We start from the raw sequence: 14053 nt of genomic DNA on the forward strand, positions 1-14053 counted from the left end.
TGACAGTGAGTTCATAAAATTTTGAATTATCTTTTCAATGACAAAGTTGACCACAGTGAGTTAAGATAGTAGTTAAACACAGGCTTAAAGACGATTAAAAAAATCAGAAGTGAAAATTGTTACTGCAATTCAAGGTATCAAAGCCCTAACAATGAAGTTCATGAAATCTTTATTATTTTTATTTATGATTTATTATATATATTTATGATTTGATGACAAATTTGAAGTTTTATTCAACAGCTAAGCAGTTTTATTGATTTGATTCATTCAAATACATACAAATAAGAGAAAGAAAGAATGCAAATCTGATCAAGTGGTGTCAAATTCAGAGCACAAATACTTCAGACACGGAAATAGTCAACAATAATATAACAATGTTACAAAGATCAATGATACAGTCAAAATATCATTGAATGGAATTAACTGAAGCCATTCGCAGAAAGTTCATATCCACATCTTTGGAAAATTTTCTGCTGTCAGGATATCTTGTTTCGTCTCTATGAAGACACCCAAGTGATAAAGGAAAAACATAATTTACATTAAAGATAACAATTAAAATTGAAAAACTTTAATAATTTTCAGTTTTAGTACTACAAAAACCTTTCCATCAATACAGATTCAAAAATAACTTTAATTAACAAAGAATACAAGCAACAAAGTGATTGTACGACAAAGAGATCAAAAGCTTAACAATCATTATGCAAATCAAAAAGTTAATGAACAGCTTCAACTCCCTTTCAACAATTAAATAAAGCAACAAAATCCGCCTATACCAATCTTTCCACCTGGAAAATTTAAGCTTCTCAAATTCATCTGATAGATGAATACATATTGGCAAATGTAGAAAGTACAATTCCTAAGATTTTGAACATTCTCATCCCAATGTATGCATTCACGCCTTGGAACAGAACCTTGAAGAATACTCCAACGCTGGAAGGGAACATGCTTCTTCACACGAAGATCAGAGACCTAGGAAAACATATATTACCATTCCAAAGCAGATATTAATCAGTAACCTAATATTGATTTAACAGAAGTTCCTTATACAAAGGATTTTTTTAAACTAGATTTTAGCTAGATACTGGTGCCAGTGTTACAGTTATCTTGGATAATACTCCATGGTTAGTCAAAATGAACATTTTATCATGTAATCTAAAGCTGCATGCAGCTGGTGGTACCATAACTATAATTAAATGGATTTGCATATCAGACTGACTTTCAAAGTTCACACAAAGCATACATTGTTAGTAACAACCAATCTTCCCAATTGAATAAGAACATTTGCTTTGTCTCAAGCACCTACATAGACTACACAAGCACACTGGAAAAGCATCGAACAGCACAATTATCCCAAATTGTTAATGAAATTCAGCAGATTTGACAGCATCTGTGGAGGGAAGACCATAAGACCATAAGATATATGCGCTGAATTTGGCCATTTGGCCCATTGAGTCTGCTCTGCCATTCGATCATGGCTGATATGTTTCTTAACATCATTTTCCTGCCTTCTTTCCATAGCCCCTAATTCTCAGACTAATCAAGAACCTATGTAAATACATTCAATGAGTTGGCCTCTACAGCCTGCTGTGGAAATTAGTTCCACATATTAACCACCCTCTGGCTAAATAAATTCCTCTTCATTGCAGTTTTGAACGGTTGTCCATTCTGTCTAAGACTCTGCCCCGGGTCCTCCTCACTCATACCAGTAGAAACATCTTCTCCACATCCGCTCTATCTACATCTCTCGGTATTCTGAAAATTTCAGTCAGACCCTTCTGTCCAATTCATCCATGCCGACCAGATATCCAACCCAATCTAGTCCCCCCTGCCAGCAACCGGCCCATATCACTCCAAACCCTTCCTATTCATATACTCATCCAGATGCCTTTTAAATGTTGCAATCATGCTGGCCTTCACCACTTCCTCTGGCAGCTGATTCCACACACATCGTCACTCTCTGCGTGAAAACTTTGCCTCTTAGGACTGACTCTTTTATGTCTTTCCCCTCTCACCCTAACCCTATGTCCTCTAGTTCTGGACTCCCCACTCCAGGGAAGAGACTTTGTCTATTTATCCTATCCATACCCTTCATGATAGTTACCCCTTAGCCTCCGATTCTCCAGGGAAAATAGCCCTAGACTATTCAACCTCTCCCTATAGCTCAATTCCTCCAACCCTGGCAACATTCTTGTAAATCTTTTCTGAACCATAGTCAACATGGCTTTGTGTGTGGGAAATCATGTCTCACAAGCTTGATTGAATTTTTTGAAGAATTAACAAAGAGGATTGACGAGGGCAGAGCAGTGGACGTGATCTATATAGACTTCAGTAAGGCGTTCGACAAGGTTCCCCATGGGAGACTGATTAACAAGGTTAGATCTCACGGAATACAGGAAGAACTAGCCATTTAGATACAGAACCAGCTCAAAGGTAGAAGACAGAAGGTGGTGGTGGAGGGTTGTTTTTCAGACTGGAGGCCTGTGACCAGAGGAGTGCCACAAGGATTGCTGCTGGGTCCACTACTTTTCATCATTTATATAAATGATTTGGATGTGAGCGTAAGAGATATAGTTAGTAAGTTTGCAGACAACACCAAAATTGGAGGTGCAGTGGACAATGAAGAAGATTACCTCAGATTACAATGGGATCTAGATTAGATGGGCCAATGGGCTGAGAAGTGGATGAAGGAGTTTAATTCAGATAATTGCAAGGTGCTGCATTTTGGGAAAGCAAATCTTAGTAGGACCTTTACACTTAATGGTTAGGTCTGAGGGAGTGTTGCTGAACAAAGAGACTTTGGAGTGCAGGTTCATAGCTCCTTGAAAGTGGTGCCATGGGTAGATGGGATAATGAAGAAGGTGTTTGGTATGCCTTCCTTTATTGGCCAGAGTACTGAGTACAGGAGTTGGGAGGTCACATTGCGGCTATACAGGACACTGGTTAGGCCACTTTTGGAATATTGCGTGCAATTCTGGTCTCCTACCTATCGGAAAGATGTTGTGAAACTTCTTCAAAAGTTCCTCATATGCTAAGCCTTTTATTTATGGGATCATTCTTGTGAACCTCCTCTGGACCCACTCCAGGGCAAGTATATCCTTCCTGACATATGGGACCCAAAATTGTTCATAATATTCTAAGTATGGTCTGGCCTTATAATGCCTCAGAACAACATCTTTGCTTTGAATTTCTAGTCCTCTTGAAATAAATGCCAAAATTTGCCTTCCTAATTACCAACTCAACCTGCGAGTTAACCTTAAGACAACCCTGGACTAGGTCTCCCAAGTCCCTTTGTGTATGAGGAACTTTTGAGGACTCTGAGTCTATACTTGATGAAGTTTAGAATGATGGGGAGATCTAATTGAAACTTACAGAATACTGAAAAGACCTGGATAGAGTGGATGTTGGGAAGATATTTCCATTAGCAGGACAGATGAGAACCTGAGAGCACAGCCTTAGAGTAAAGGGAAGGCCCTTTAGAATGGAGATGAGGAGGAACGTCTTCAGCAGAGAGTGGTGAACTTGTGGAATTCATTGGCACAGAAGGCTGTGGAGGCCAGGTCATTCTGCATATTAAGACAGAGATAGGTTCTTGATTGTTAAGGGGATCAAAGGTTACAGCTGGAAGGCATGAGAAGGGGGCCATGATTGAATGGTGGAGCAGACTACATGGGCCAAATAGTTTAATTTCTGTTCCTAAGTCTTATAGTCTTAAGATCTTATGGATCGCTACTCCCTAACCATGCAAAGCTTACTGATCAAGCAAAGTACTAAGAAAGCAAAGTTAATGATTTGATTCCAGTGACCCTTCTTCAGAATTGATAATAACAAGGAAAAGGTGGAATATATGCTGATGATTGGGGCTGGAGGGAATGATCCCAGCGGGACAGAAAGAAAATTAGGCAGCGAAAGAAATGGTTGCTAATCCAGGGAAAGAGAAAAGATTATGATGGGGACTATGAGTACGTAAAGCAGCCCATGGCATGTCAGGGCCTGGGGTGTGGGGTTAGATGAAGAACTTGGAAGGACGTGTTTAGGATTTAACATTATTGAATTCAATATTGAGTTCTGAAAGCTGCAGGGTCCCTAAGTGGAAATTGTGATGCTGTTCTTCCAGGTTGCGTTGATCCTCAGTGAAGCATACAGCAGCCCGAGACTGAAATGTTGATTGCTTTATTTAACCTAATGAAATAAATAAACTGCGAAAGCTGGAAATTCCTTATAAAATCATTTTAATTGCTGATACCAAACCAGGATGTCTCTTTACACCTAGTAAGATCCTTCACCCAGTAACAGAAAATGTAAAAAGACAATTGGAGGACATGATCAATATGGTCATTATTTCCACAGTGACTCAACCTGCAGAATGGCGGTTAAATCATAGGTGCCAGGCCCAATGGCTCCATATGGATATGTGCGGATCTCATAAAGCAGTTATGAGAGAAATTCATCCTATGGCTACAGTTGGTGCCACTTTGTCTAAAATTTCCATGCATAGAATATTTGCAAATTGATATGAATGGTGGGCTTACACAAGTCCCGCTAAATGATATGTGTCAAATACTCAGCACCTCCACTACACCTTTCAGTCAACACTATTTCAATAGACTACCCTTTGGTTTTGCTTCTGCACCATAGATTTTCCAATGTATCGTTTCCAACATTTTTAGTTACTACAAGCATCATATGCCACATGGATGATACCCTCATAATGTTGAAACTACCCAGCTCCACAATAGAAAATTAAATGATGGTATTTACAGGCAGCAGGCCTTATGATGAATGACAAATTTGAATTTCCTAGGGATGTCATCTGTTTTCTAGATAACATCATCAGAAGGATTGAATACAATCTGATTCTCAGAAAACCGAGGCAATCAAAAACTTCCCAACACTAAAGTCAGTGCATGATCTGCAATGGTTTCTGTGTATGGTGAATCAATCAAACAAGCTTTTACCACACCACTTATTTCTGAATCCTTGGAAAATTTCTTGCAGAAGTCACAAACACAGTATTGGGATGCAGAGCAACAGATGGTCCTTCAGAAGATTCAAGACATGCTGACCTCCACTGATATCTTTGCCCACTACAATCATAGAAATATAGAATATAGAAGTGGGAATAGGCCATTCAGACCTTTGAGCTTGCTTAGATATTTATTATGATCTCAACATCATGTTCCCTTTGCTCGCAACATAAGTCATTTCCACTGAGCCATGTGTCTAGCTATTGAGGCATGTTGGTCTAAGAAGGAGAAGGTGGATGCAGGATGACCAAGGCTGAGCAGCAGCAGGCCTTCATGGATGATAAGGATCACTCAGTTCAGGGAAATATTGCAGCCACATGGCCCATCACAATATGTGGGATCTGCAAGAAGCCCAGAGATTTTCAGCCCCAACTCTATTTCCTGCAGATGAGTGAGATGCAGCACTGATGCAGACTCTATATGTCCCAAGACACTGTGATGGAATTATGCCAACTGCTAGAGTAAGACCTGAGGGCTTCAGGAATAGGAGGCCATCTTTCCCAGGTGGCTGTGAGAGGTAACAGTTGCATTCAACTCTTACATGACTAACTCCTTCCAAGGAATGATGGCTGACCTGTGTGGGATCTGTCTATAATGCTCCCATAAATGCATCAGGCAGTGACAATACCATCTGTACAAGGTCACAACTGTTCATTTTGAGCCCCCATAATAGAAGTCAGTGCTGCAGCCCAGGCAGTAGGATTTGGAAACATAGCTGCTTCCCTGATGTGCAGGATGCCATGATTGCACACACATGATGCTGAGACTGCTGTATCACAATGCTGAAGAGCTCATCACAGAATTTCATGAGTGTTTCCTGGAGGTCCTTGTCCATTACTCTGGCAATGACAACAGCTCCTAGATCCTGGAACACTCTCTTTACCTAGCGTGTTTGAGGATCTTGGAGCCTTACAGCCTGGTTACTGGCGACAAGGGTAATGGGTTCAGTAACTCAGTTCTGAAGAAGGCTCACTGAACTTGAAACACTGTCTTTGCTTTCCCTACTTAGTTGCTGTCAGATCTGCTAAATTTCTCCAGCAACTTTTTGTTCCATGAAAGCTATTATTGATTTGATTCTTGAATTATATTAAACTCTACCAGCAGTCTTTCACTATCAACATAGCACGTATTCTTTTTTGTACCTGCAGAGAATACTTTTGCTTACTTATGTTTTTGGCATTTGAATAAAACAGCCATAGTTATTTATGAAGAATTGTATTCTTTGGAATGTGTTCTTGACAATGCTTGTGAAGACATCTCATTCCTTGTTGTTCCTCACTTGTTCCTTGGATAATTTTCTAGCTCATATCATCAAATAGCCAGTTAAATGCTTGGAAGTGGGTCCCAGCCCAAAATGCATGAAAACATTCTAGTATGAACTAACAGGGAACAATGCTTTAAGGAGAGAAGGGTATCAGATAATATTCAAAAAAATTGGAATATTTTTGTTATATATCCCAATTAGTTACAGCTAAATACAGACCCTTCAATTTTAATATAATTCTTTGATGCGATTGGACAGATCGATGGATGACAGTTAGGAAAAAGACATTTCACATGGTTATTTTTATCATCTTTTCAGGTTTTAGCATCCACTTATTGCCACTATACACTTGATGCCATTGTCACTACCAACGGTTTGTGTTTTTGTAGTTTTCAATATGTAAGTCTGCATAACATATCTCAAAGAGAGTTGGGTTTGCATTACAACAGATGTCTCAAAATGTATTGACAAGACTAATTACTTACATGGCAAATGGTATCACAGACATATGACATTGCATGCACATAGCTGTGACGAAGCTGCTCCTTTAACAAGGTTATGCTGTCCTTGGCTTTTTTTCCCCAGAGATGTCGTAAATGACAGGCTCCGAAAAGTCTGGGGTTGAAGGGTTTTAGGGCCAAGTCGATAATAGCTAACAGATACTGCCTCAGGCTTTCAAGTTTTAAAAAGAAACTTGTACAATGAAAGAGGTGTGGCCAGTTATCCCAGTTTAGCTTTTCTCTGGTTTGGTTTGTTTTAGCAGAGTGTGAAAGAAGGCTGCTGGACCCACAGAAGGCATGTCCAGGCTGGTACTCTCTCACTAACTTCTATACTGTAAGACCCAGTGTTTGGTTTTACCGTTTGAACCAAGGGGGTTTATGGGGATTATTGCAATTGTTTGGAACAATATCATTAAGTTGGGATGATCTGTTGGGTTTTTGGAGAGGTTGGATTGTTCAGTATTCTGTTTTCTGTTGTTTGTGTTTCATTCAGTACTCTTGTAAATAAATTCTATTTTGTTTAAAACTAAATGGTTTGTCCAGCTGATTGTCTCCTGGAGTATATGCTTTACACCTGCTTAAACTGCTAGCAAAGTTAGGGTCTTCTTGAAATGTTTGAAGGGTCTGGACTGTCCATAACAGATTGGGGGCTCTTTGCAAGATTTGTTCAGTAGTTCCAAATTGGGATTAGAGTTGTCAGAGTCAAGTGCATCGAGCGGTAGGTGCTAGTGTCTGTTGATCCATGTGTTGATTTTGGTTGGTTTAAACATTGCTTGGGATAGCAATGGCTCTTTTAGTCAGCAAGAGTTTTCTGGGGGTGGAAGAAGTGACCTTGGGGGTTTTACGAAAGGTAATTATGGTCAAGCTGCTGGAATTAACAGACAAGCTGGCGTTGGAGCTGTCTCCTTCTGTGAGGGAAGGAGAGATAATTACAACAATAGCGCAGCATTTAAAAGACATTTCACGTGGTTATTTTTATCATCTTTTCAGCTTTTAGCATCCACTTATTGCCACTATACACCTGATGCCATTGTCATTGCCAATGGTTTGTGTTTTTGTGGTTTTCAATATGTAAGTCTGCATAACATATCTCAAAGAGAGTTGGGTTTGCATTACAACAGATGTCTTAAAATGTATTGACAAGACTAATTACTTACATGGCAAATGGTATCACAGACATATGACATTACATCATCAGAAACTTTAGAGACGGCTAAAATTCAATTGAAAATGAAGCAGCTTGAGTTAGAGGTAAAAGACAAGGAGTTACGATTAAAAGCAGAAGAGAAAGAAAAACAGGGACAGTTTGAACTTTGGAATTTGGCACTTAGACAGGAGGTCAAAAATTTACTTTCTGGAGTAGGGAGAATTCATGAGGAAGAGCAAAGAGTTAAAATGGCAAGATTAGCAGCTGAAATGGCTAATGATTATGAGTTGGTCCAGAAATCAAAGTTTGGCTTCCAGAATCAATTTCAATCCACGAGGGATAGAAATTGGGGAAAAGAGAAATCTTCATGTGGGAAGGGAAAGGTTGATCTCGGTGAAGGTCATAAGGATAACTTACCACAGGGGAAAAAGGAAACCCTTGAAGGGGACAGAGAAGTTAAAAAGCTCCGGTGTTTTCACTGCAGTAAAGTAGGCCACATGAAATCACAGTGTTGGTGGGTTAGGAGAAGCACTGGGAAGCCAGATGCAGAAAAACAGAATAAGCCAGTGAATATTGTTGGAGTGGTAATGGAAAGCACTGAGGAGGCTAGAAAGCTGCACCAGAATGTACAACCTGGTCAGAGGTTGGTTACGGAGGAAGTGCCAGATCTTGTTAAACCATATACCTGTGAAGATATAATTTATTCACATAGATCAGGAATGGCAGGTAAAGAGGTTATAATATTAAAACAAGGATCCTGTCAGTCTGTGATGCTGAAAAATGAGAAGATATACACTTCTGAAGGACTATTGCCAGAAAAGGTACTAGTAACAGGAATTCATGTTGAGACAAAAAGTGCTCAGTTGTGTAAAATGAGGTTAGTGTGTCTAGTGAGGAGTAGAGAATTCATGATAGGAGTACTGGACAAACTCTCAGCTCCAGGAATATGATTTGCCCTCGCTCATGATATAGTTGACTCACTGGTAGGAGTGATGCCTACTGTGATTGAAAAGCCAGTTGAAACTCAGGCAGCTGAACTATTGCAGGACACATATCCTGGAATTTTTCCTGACTGTGTGATAACGAGATCACAAAGTCATCAGTTGAAACAGGTGAGATCAAACAGTACAGGTAGGGAAGTTGAAGTGTAATTAGCAGAGACCCTGTTTGACCCTTCTTGACCAAATGTTTGGCACAAATCAGAAAAAGATAGTTGATAATCATTATCTCAGATACATTAACTGAGTTACAGAAAAAGATGAAAACTTAAAGCAATTGTACAAAAGGCATACACAGAAAACAAATCCGAATGCATCCCTGAATATTATTATCTTAAAAATAATGTTTTAATGAGGAAATGGAGACCATCACATATTTGGGCAGATGAGAAATGGGCAGAAGTTCATCAAATTGTATTGCCAGTGGGGTATAGAAAGGAAGTGTTGCAAGTGGCTCATGACCTACCAATTGGGGGTCATTTAGGAGTGAGGAAAACACAAGCTAAATTATAAAAAACATTTTTACTGGCTTGGACTGCACAAGTATGTAGTTGACTTTTGCAGGGCAAGTCATACATGTCAGGTAACTGGAAAACCACAGGCAGTAATAAAACCTGTACCTTTAATACCTATTCCTGTATTTGAGGAACCTTTTACAAGAGTCTTAATTGATTGTATAGGTCCCCTATGTCAAATAAAAAGTAGGAATCATCATTTGTTAACAATAACGGATGTATCAACTATATTTCCAGAGGCCATTCCATTATGCAATATCACGCTAAAAGAATTGTAGAGGAATTACTCAATTTTTTCACAAGATACAGACTACCAACAGAGATACAATCAGATAAAGGGTCAAACGTCACATCAAAGTGGTTCAAGGAACTTATGGACAGCTAAGGAATAAAACAATTCAAATCTACTGCATTCCATCCAGAGTCGCAGGGAGCATTAGAATGGTGGTATCAGACATGAAAGATCATGTTCAGGACATATAGTCAAGACTATCTGGATGGTTGAGATAAGTAATTCCACTTGTGCTTTTTGCGATCAGAGATGCACCAAATGATTGACCAAGTTCAGTGCATTTGAATTAGTTTTTGGGCATGAAGTGAGAGGACCATTCAAACTGATTACGAAGACTAGGTAAGTCAGAATTATTAGTGTTATTTCCAGTGGTAGGTGAACCTTTAAAAGCAAGGTTTAGTGGACCTTATCAAGTTGAAAGGAATTTAAATGAGGTGAACTACTTGATAGGGACTTCAGACAGAAAGACATCTCACAGAGTGTGTTATGTGAACATGCTCAAAAGGTATTTTGACAGGGAGGAAAAGCAAGAGGAGAATATGTTATTGATTACAACACAGAGGAAAGAAGCAAGTTCAGAGGATTCTGAATTGGACATTGATTTTACCTTTTGTGCCAAGGGGTGTTTATGGGGCTTGTTGCAAGTATTTGGAACAGCATCATTAAATTAGGATGATCTGTGGGTTTTTGGAGAGGTTAAATTATTTGGTATTCTGTTTTCTGTTGTTTGTGTTTCATTCAGTGATCTTGTAAATAAATTCTGTTTTGTTCAAAACTAAGTGGTTTGACCAGCTGATTCTCTCCCTGACTATCCACATTACACCTTCTTAAAACAACCAGCAAAGTTAGGGTCGGGGCTACCTTCTTGAAATGTTTGAGGGGTCTGACCTGGTCCATAACATAGCTGACTGACTAAAGATACTACACTGACTCCATTACACAGACAGCGTGACTACAGACGAGGCAGGTAGCTTTAACCAGGAGGTCACATATTGTGATGCCATGTAACTTAAGGGTACAGTGCCTGCACGGTCTGGAATCCAAGGCAAAATACAATACTCTTCAAACCATACTCTTCCCTTTCTTATGATAATTCACGTTTTAAGTCTCACTTAAAACAATCAGGAAGCAACCTTTTTTGTTGTTTCAATAGTGCAATTTTATAACTAACCACTAGGAGGTACATAAGCACCATATGGGATAAATTGTATTTCAGTTCCCTCTCTTTTCCTGAGGAAAAGTATCTGTATCCCTGTTGGAGCAAAAACAAAATTAGGAAATTGCAATATAGAAAATTATATTTTGATAAGTTGTGTTTTTCAATGTTTTAGAACATTGAATTGTGGCTCTGACATCTCATGTCAATGTTCAACTCTTAGACATGTACTAAATTATGAGCATGTACATATCAAACTATGCGGGAATTATAAAAATAGCAATTATTTTAGTATAAGAAATATACAGCTACTGCAGAAAAGTAAAAATATAATTTCCTGCATTCATGCACTGTGACAATCACTGAAATTAAATAATGGAATTATGCAAACATTTAAACTGAAAATGAACCACTTGACATTCAATTTTACCTTCATTTTTGCTGACATTCCCCCCAAATCATGATTCAGAAATTTTTTTTTACCATTTTTAACCTCAGTGGAAGAAGAAGAACTCCTTCAACAAATTGTCTGAAATTACAGGTTGAGATAAATATGCTAAAGGTAACAGATGCTAAGACTTTTTAAAAATAGCAGAAGTACTGAGGAGCACTAAATATGGACAATTAAAGGAACGTACACTGAAATATATAATCTCACCACTTAAAAGTGTTCATGTTTAAATAATTGAAATCAGGCAAATAGTGCGAAATAATACTATCATCATCACCACTTACAGTGAGTTAAGCGTGACACGTGTTTTGCCTCCAGCAAGATATATATTGTTACTTGATGCAGCAAAAGTGATGTCATCCCTTGAAACATAACAAGCTGGGTGTGGACAATATTACATTGAAAGATCTAACATATGTTTATTATAGCTGACTATAACAAACAGACACTACATTCATAGGCACGTTTGTGTGTGGGCTAACATTAATCCATGAAGTTGTACAGAACAACTACAAAGTTGTTCTGTGGTCTTTGTGCCCATATGCCAAGTGCTATGACATAGTGAGCATGTCATGAGCAGGTGTCTTGACATACTGACTAAGACACAACACAGCAAAGTATACAGGCTATTTCAGACAGAACAGGTGATCAGTAAACAGTATATCTTGTTGGTCTTTGAAATCGAATTGTTGTTGGGTTACTGATTTTTACGGTTGTCCTAAACTCAAAATAATGTAAATCAATTTTAAATTATAAACTTATACTAGGAAAGAGGTAACTTATTAAAGGATTCAAGCTTGCCTCATCCTTGACTGATTTCAAATTCATATAAAACATTGAAGGAACAAAATACAAGGATAAATATTTCCCACAAAATTTGATGGGAATAATTGCAAGGCAAAAATCAAAATATTGCATCAGACAAGGAGTAGGACAGTTAGCAATATCAGTGGAAATATAAATAAGTATTTAAAACTCATAACGATATGTCAAAGTAGTTTATGTGACTAAAAATATAGTGAGCAAATTGCTTTAGCATCAACATATTACTGTGATGATTGGGCCACCATTCCATAATAATGGGAAGGTAGAGATGTAGGAATGCAATCTGTGAAATGTTACCGAGTTTAAAGTTGGCCTACTGCTAACCAATGTCAAATGAAAAAAATATGTACTGACTTCTGGATTTCTGTTGTTTTACATTCTAAAAACAACTTAATAGAAATGTACAAGATGACGAAAGGCATAGATACAGTGGATAGCCAGAAATCTTTTCCAGGGCAGAAATGGCTATCATGAGGGGGCATAATTTTAAGGCAATTGGAGGAAGGTAGAGGGGAGATGTCAGAGATAGGTCCCTTACACAGAGAGTGGTGGGTACGTGGAATATACTGCCAGCAATAGTAGTAGAGTCAGATACATTAGGGTCATTTAAGTGACTCTTGGATAGGCACATGGAAGATAGTAAAATGAAGGATATGTAGGTTAGTTTGATCTTAGAGTTGGATAAAAGATCGGCACAACGTCGAGAGCTGAAGGGTACTGTACTGTACTATTCTATGTTTTATGTTCTATGTAAACCATTCAATGTATAAAATGTCAAATGCAACACGTTTCATTGATAGAGCCCATAAAAATAGAAAATATCTTATACTTTCTGCATTACACTGAAGGGAAAAATGCAATACAGCTTTTCAAGAGACATTAGATGGGGTAATTAAAAGTTCTGTTAAAAATTGACTTTGAAAAGATTTTTATGGGTGAGAGAAATGTAGAGAGGTAAAAGTTTTATGGAGGCAGTTTCAAATGGAAGAACTGAAATGATTTACAGTTTCACCAAGTGTATGCTGAAAGGGAAAAAAATATAGAAAAAGTCAGCATAAAATGATTAAGCAACAGAGAAGGAGTGAAAAATTACAGATGTAAAACAGAGAGGTTGGAGGAGAGTTTGAGAATTTTAAATATAACAAATGCTGGTGCATGAGGCTTAAGTTCTAATGCATTTGTTAACTGGGTGCAGACCAACCCATTGCTAATATTATGCATTTTATGTCAGAGAGTAAGTATAGAGAATACTGTTTTCTATCACGTAGTAGCAAGTGAATACAAACAAGTACTTTAGAAACCTCATGAGCAGCACCGTTTACTGATTACAATCCATTCTCCTTATTAGACAAATACTTCTAAATTTGGTAGGGAAGTAGTTCTTTCTATCACCATATACTTCACTTACTGAATAGGCATTCAAGTCCTTGTTAGTGATGAGGGTAGGAATGGTCTAGTAAAGGACAAGAATGTCTTGGTTTCCAAGGAAATACAAATAGTACTTCTGTAAACCTATACTCAGCAAATATACTTACTTAGTTACAAATATAATCAGTCTCCCCCCAACACCACATCCCATTCTTTTGAACTTTCTCATGTTAACCATGTACTATTAATAACCATTTTCAGCTAAGTGGCTTGTTTTACATTCCTGAGTATAATGAACAATCAATAAGCAGATTAATTACCAATTACAATGCTTTTCTGTGGTTTATGAACTTTGTATTACAACTTGTTTTTCCCAGATATCAGTTTATGGATCTCATACACACTATTTGCATAATGATATTTTTTTTTTCTTCAATTATATTATTACTTAATTAGATTGATGCACAAAAACATCAACTTATTCAAAAGGTTGAGTTGGAGCTCAGAAGAAAT

General features: G+C 38.0%; 1 long non-coding RNA gene across 1 annotated transcript in view; it reads right to left on the reverse strand.

The window, feature by feature from the left end:
* Positions 1-227: 227 nt before the first annotated feature.
* The window catches only part of LOC140482885 (uncharacterized), a 38419-nt gene continuing 24593 nt past the window's right edge, over positions 228-14053 (reverse strand). The window contains exon 4 of the long non-coding RNA XR_011961803.1: positions 228-969. This is a non-coding gene — a long non-coding RNA (uncharacterized lncRNA). The remainder of the gene's footprint in view (positions 970-14053) is intronic.

Source organism: Chiloscyllium punctatum, chromosome 11 (assembly GCF_047496795.1).
Source record: "Chiloscyllium punctatum isolate Juve2018m chromosome 11, sChiPun1.3, whole genome shotgun sequence".
Classification (NCBI taxonomy): Eukaryota; Metazoa; Chordata; class Chondrichthyes; order Orectolobiformes; family Hemiscylliidae; genus Chiloscyllium; species Chiloscyllium punctatum.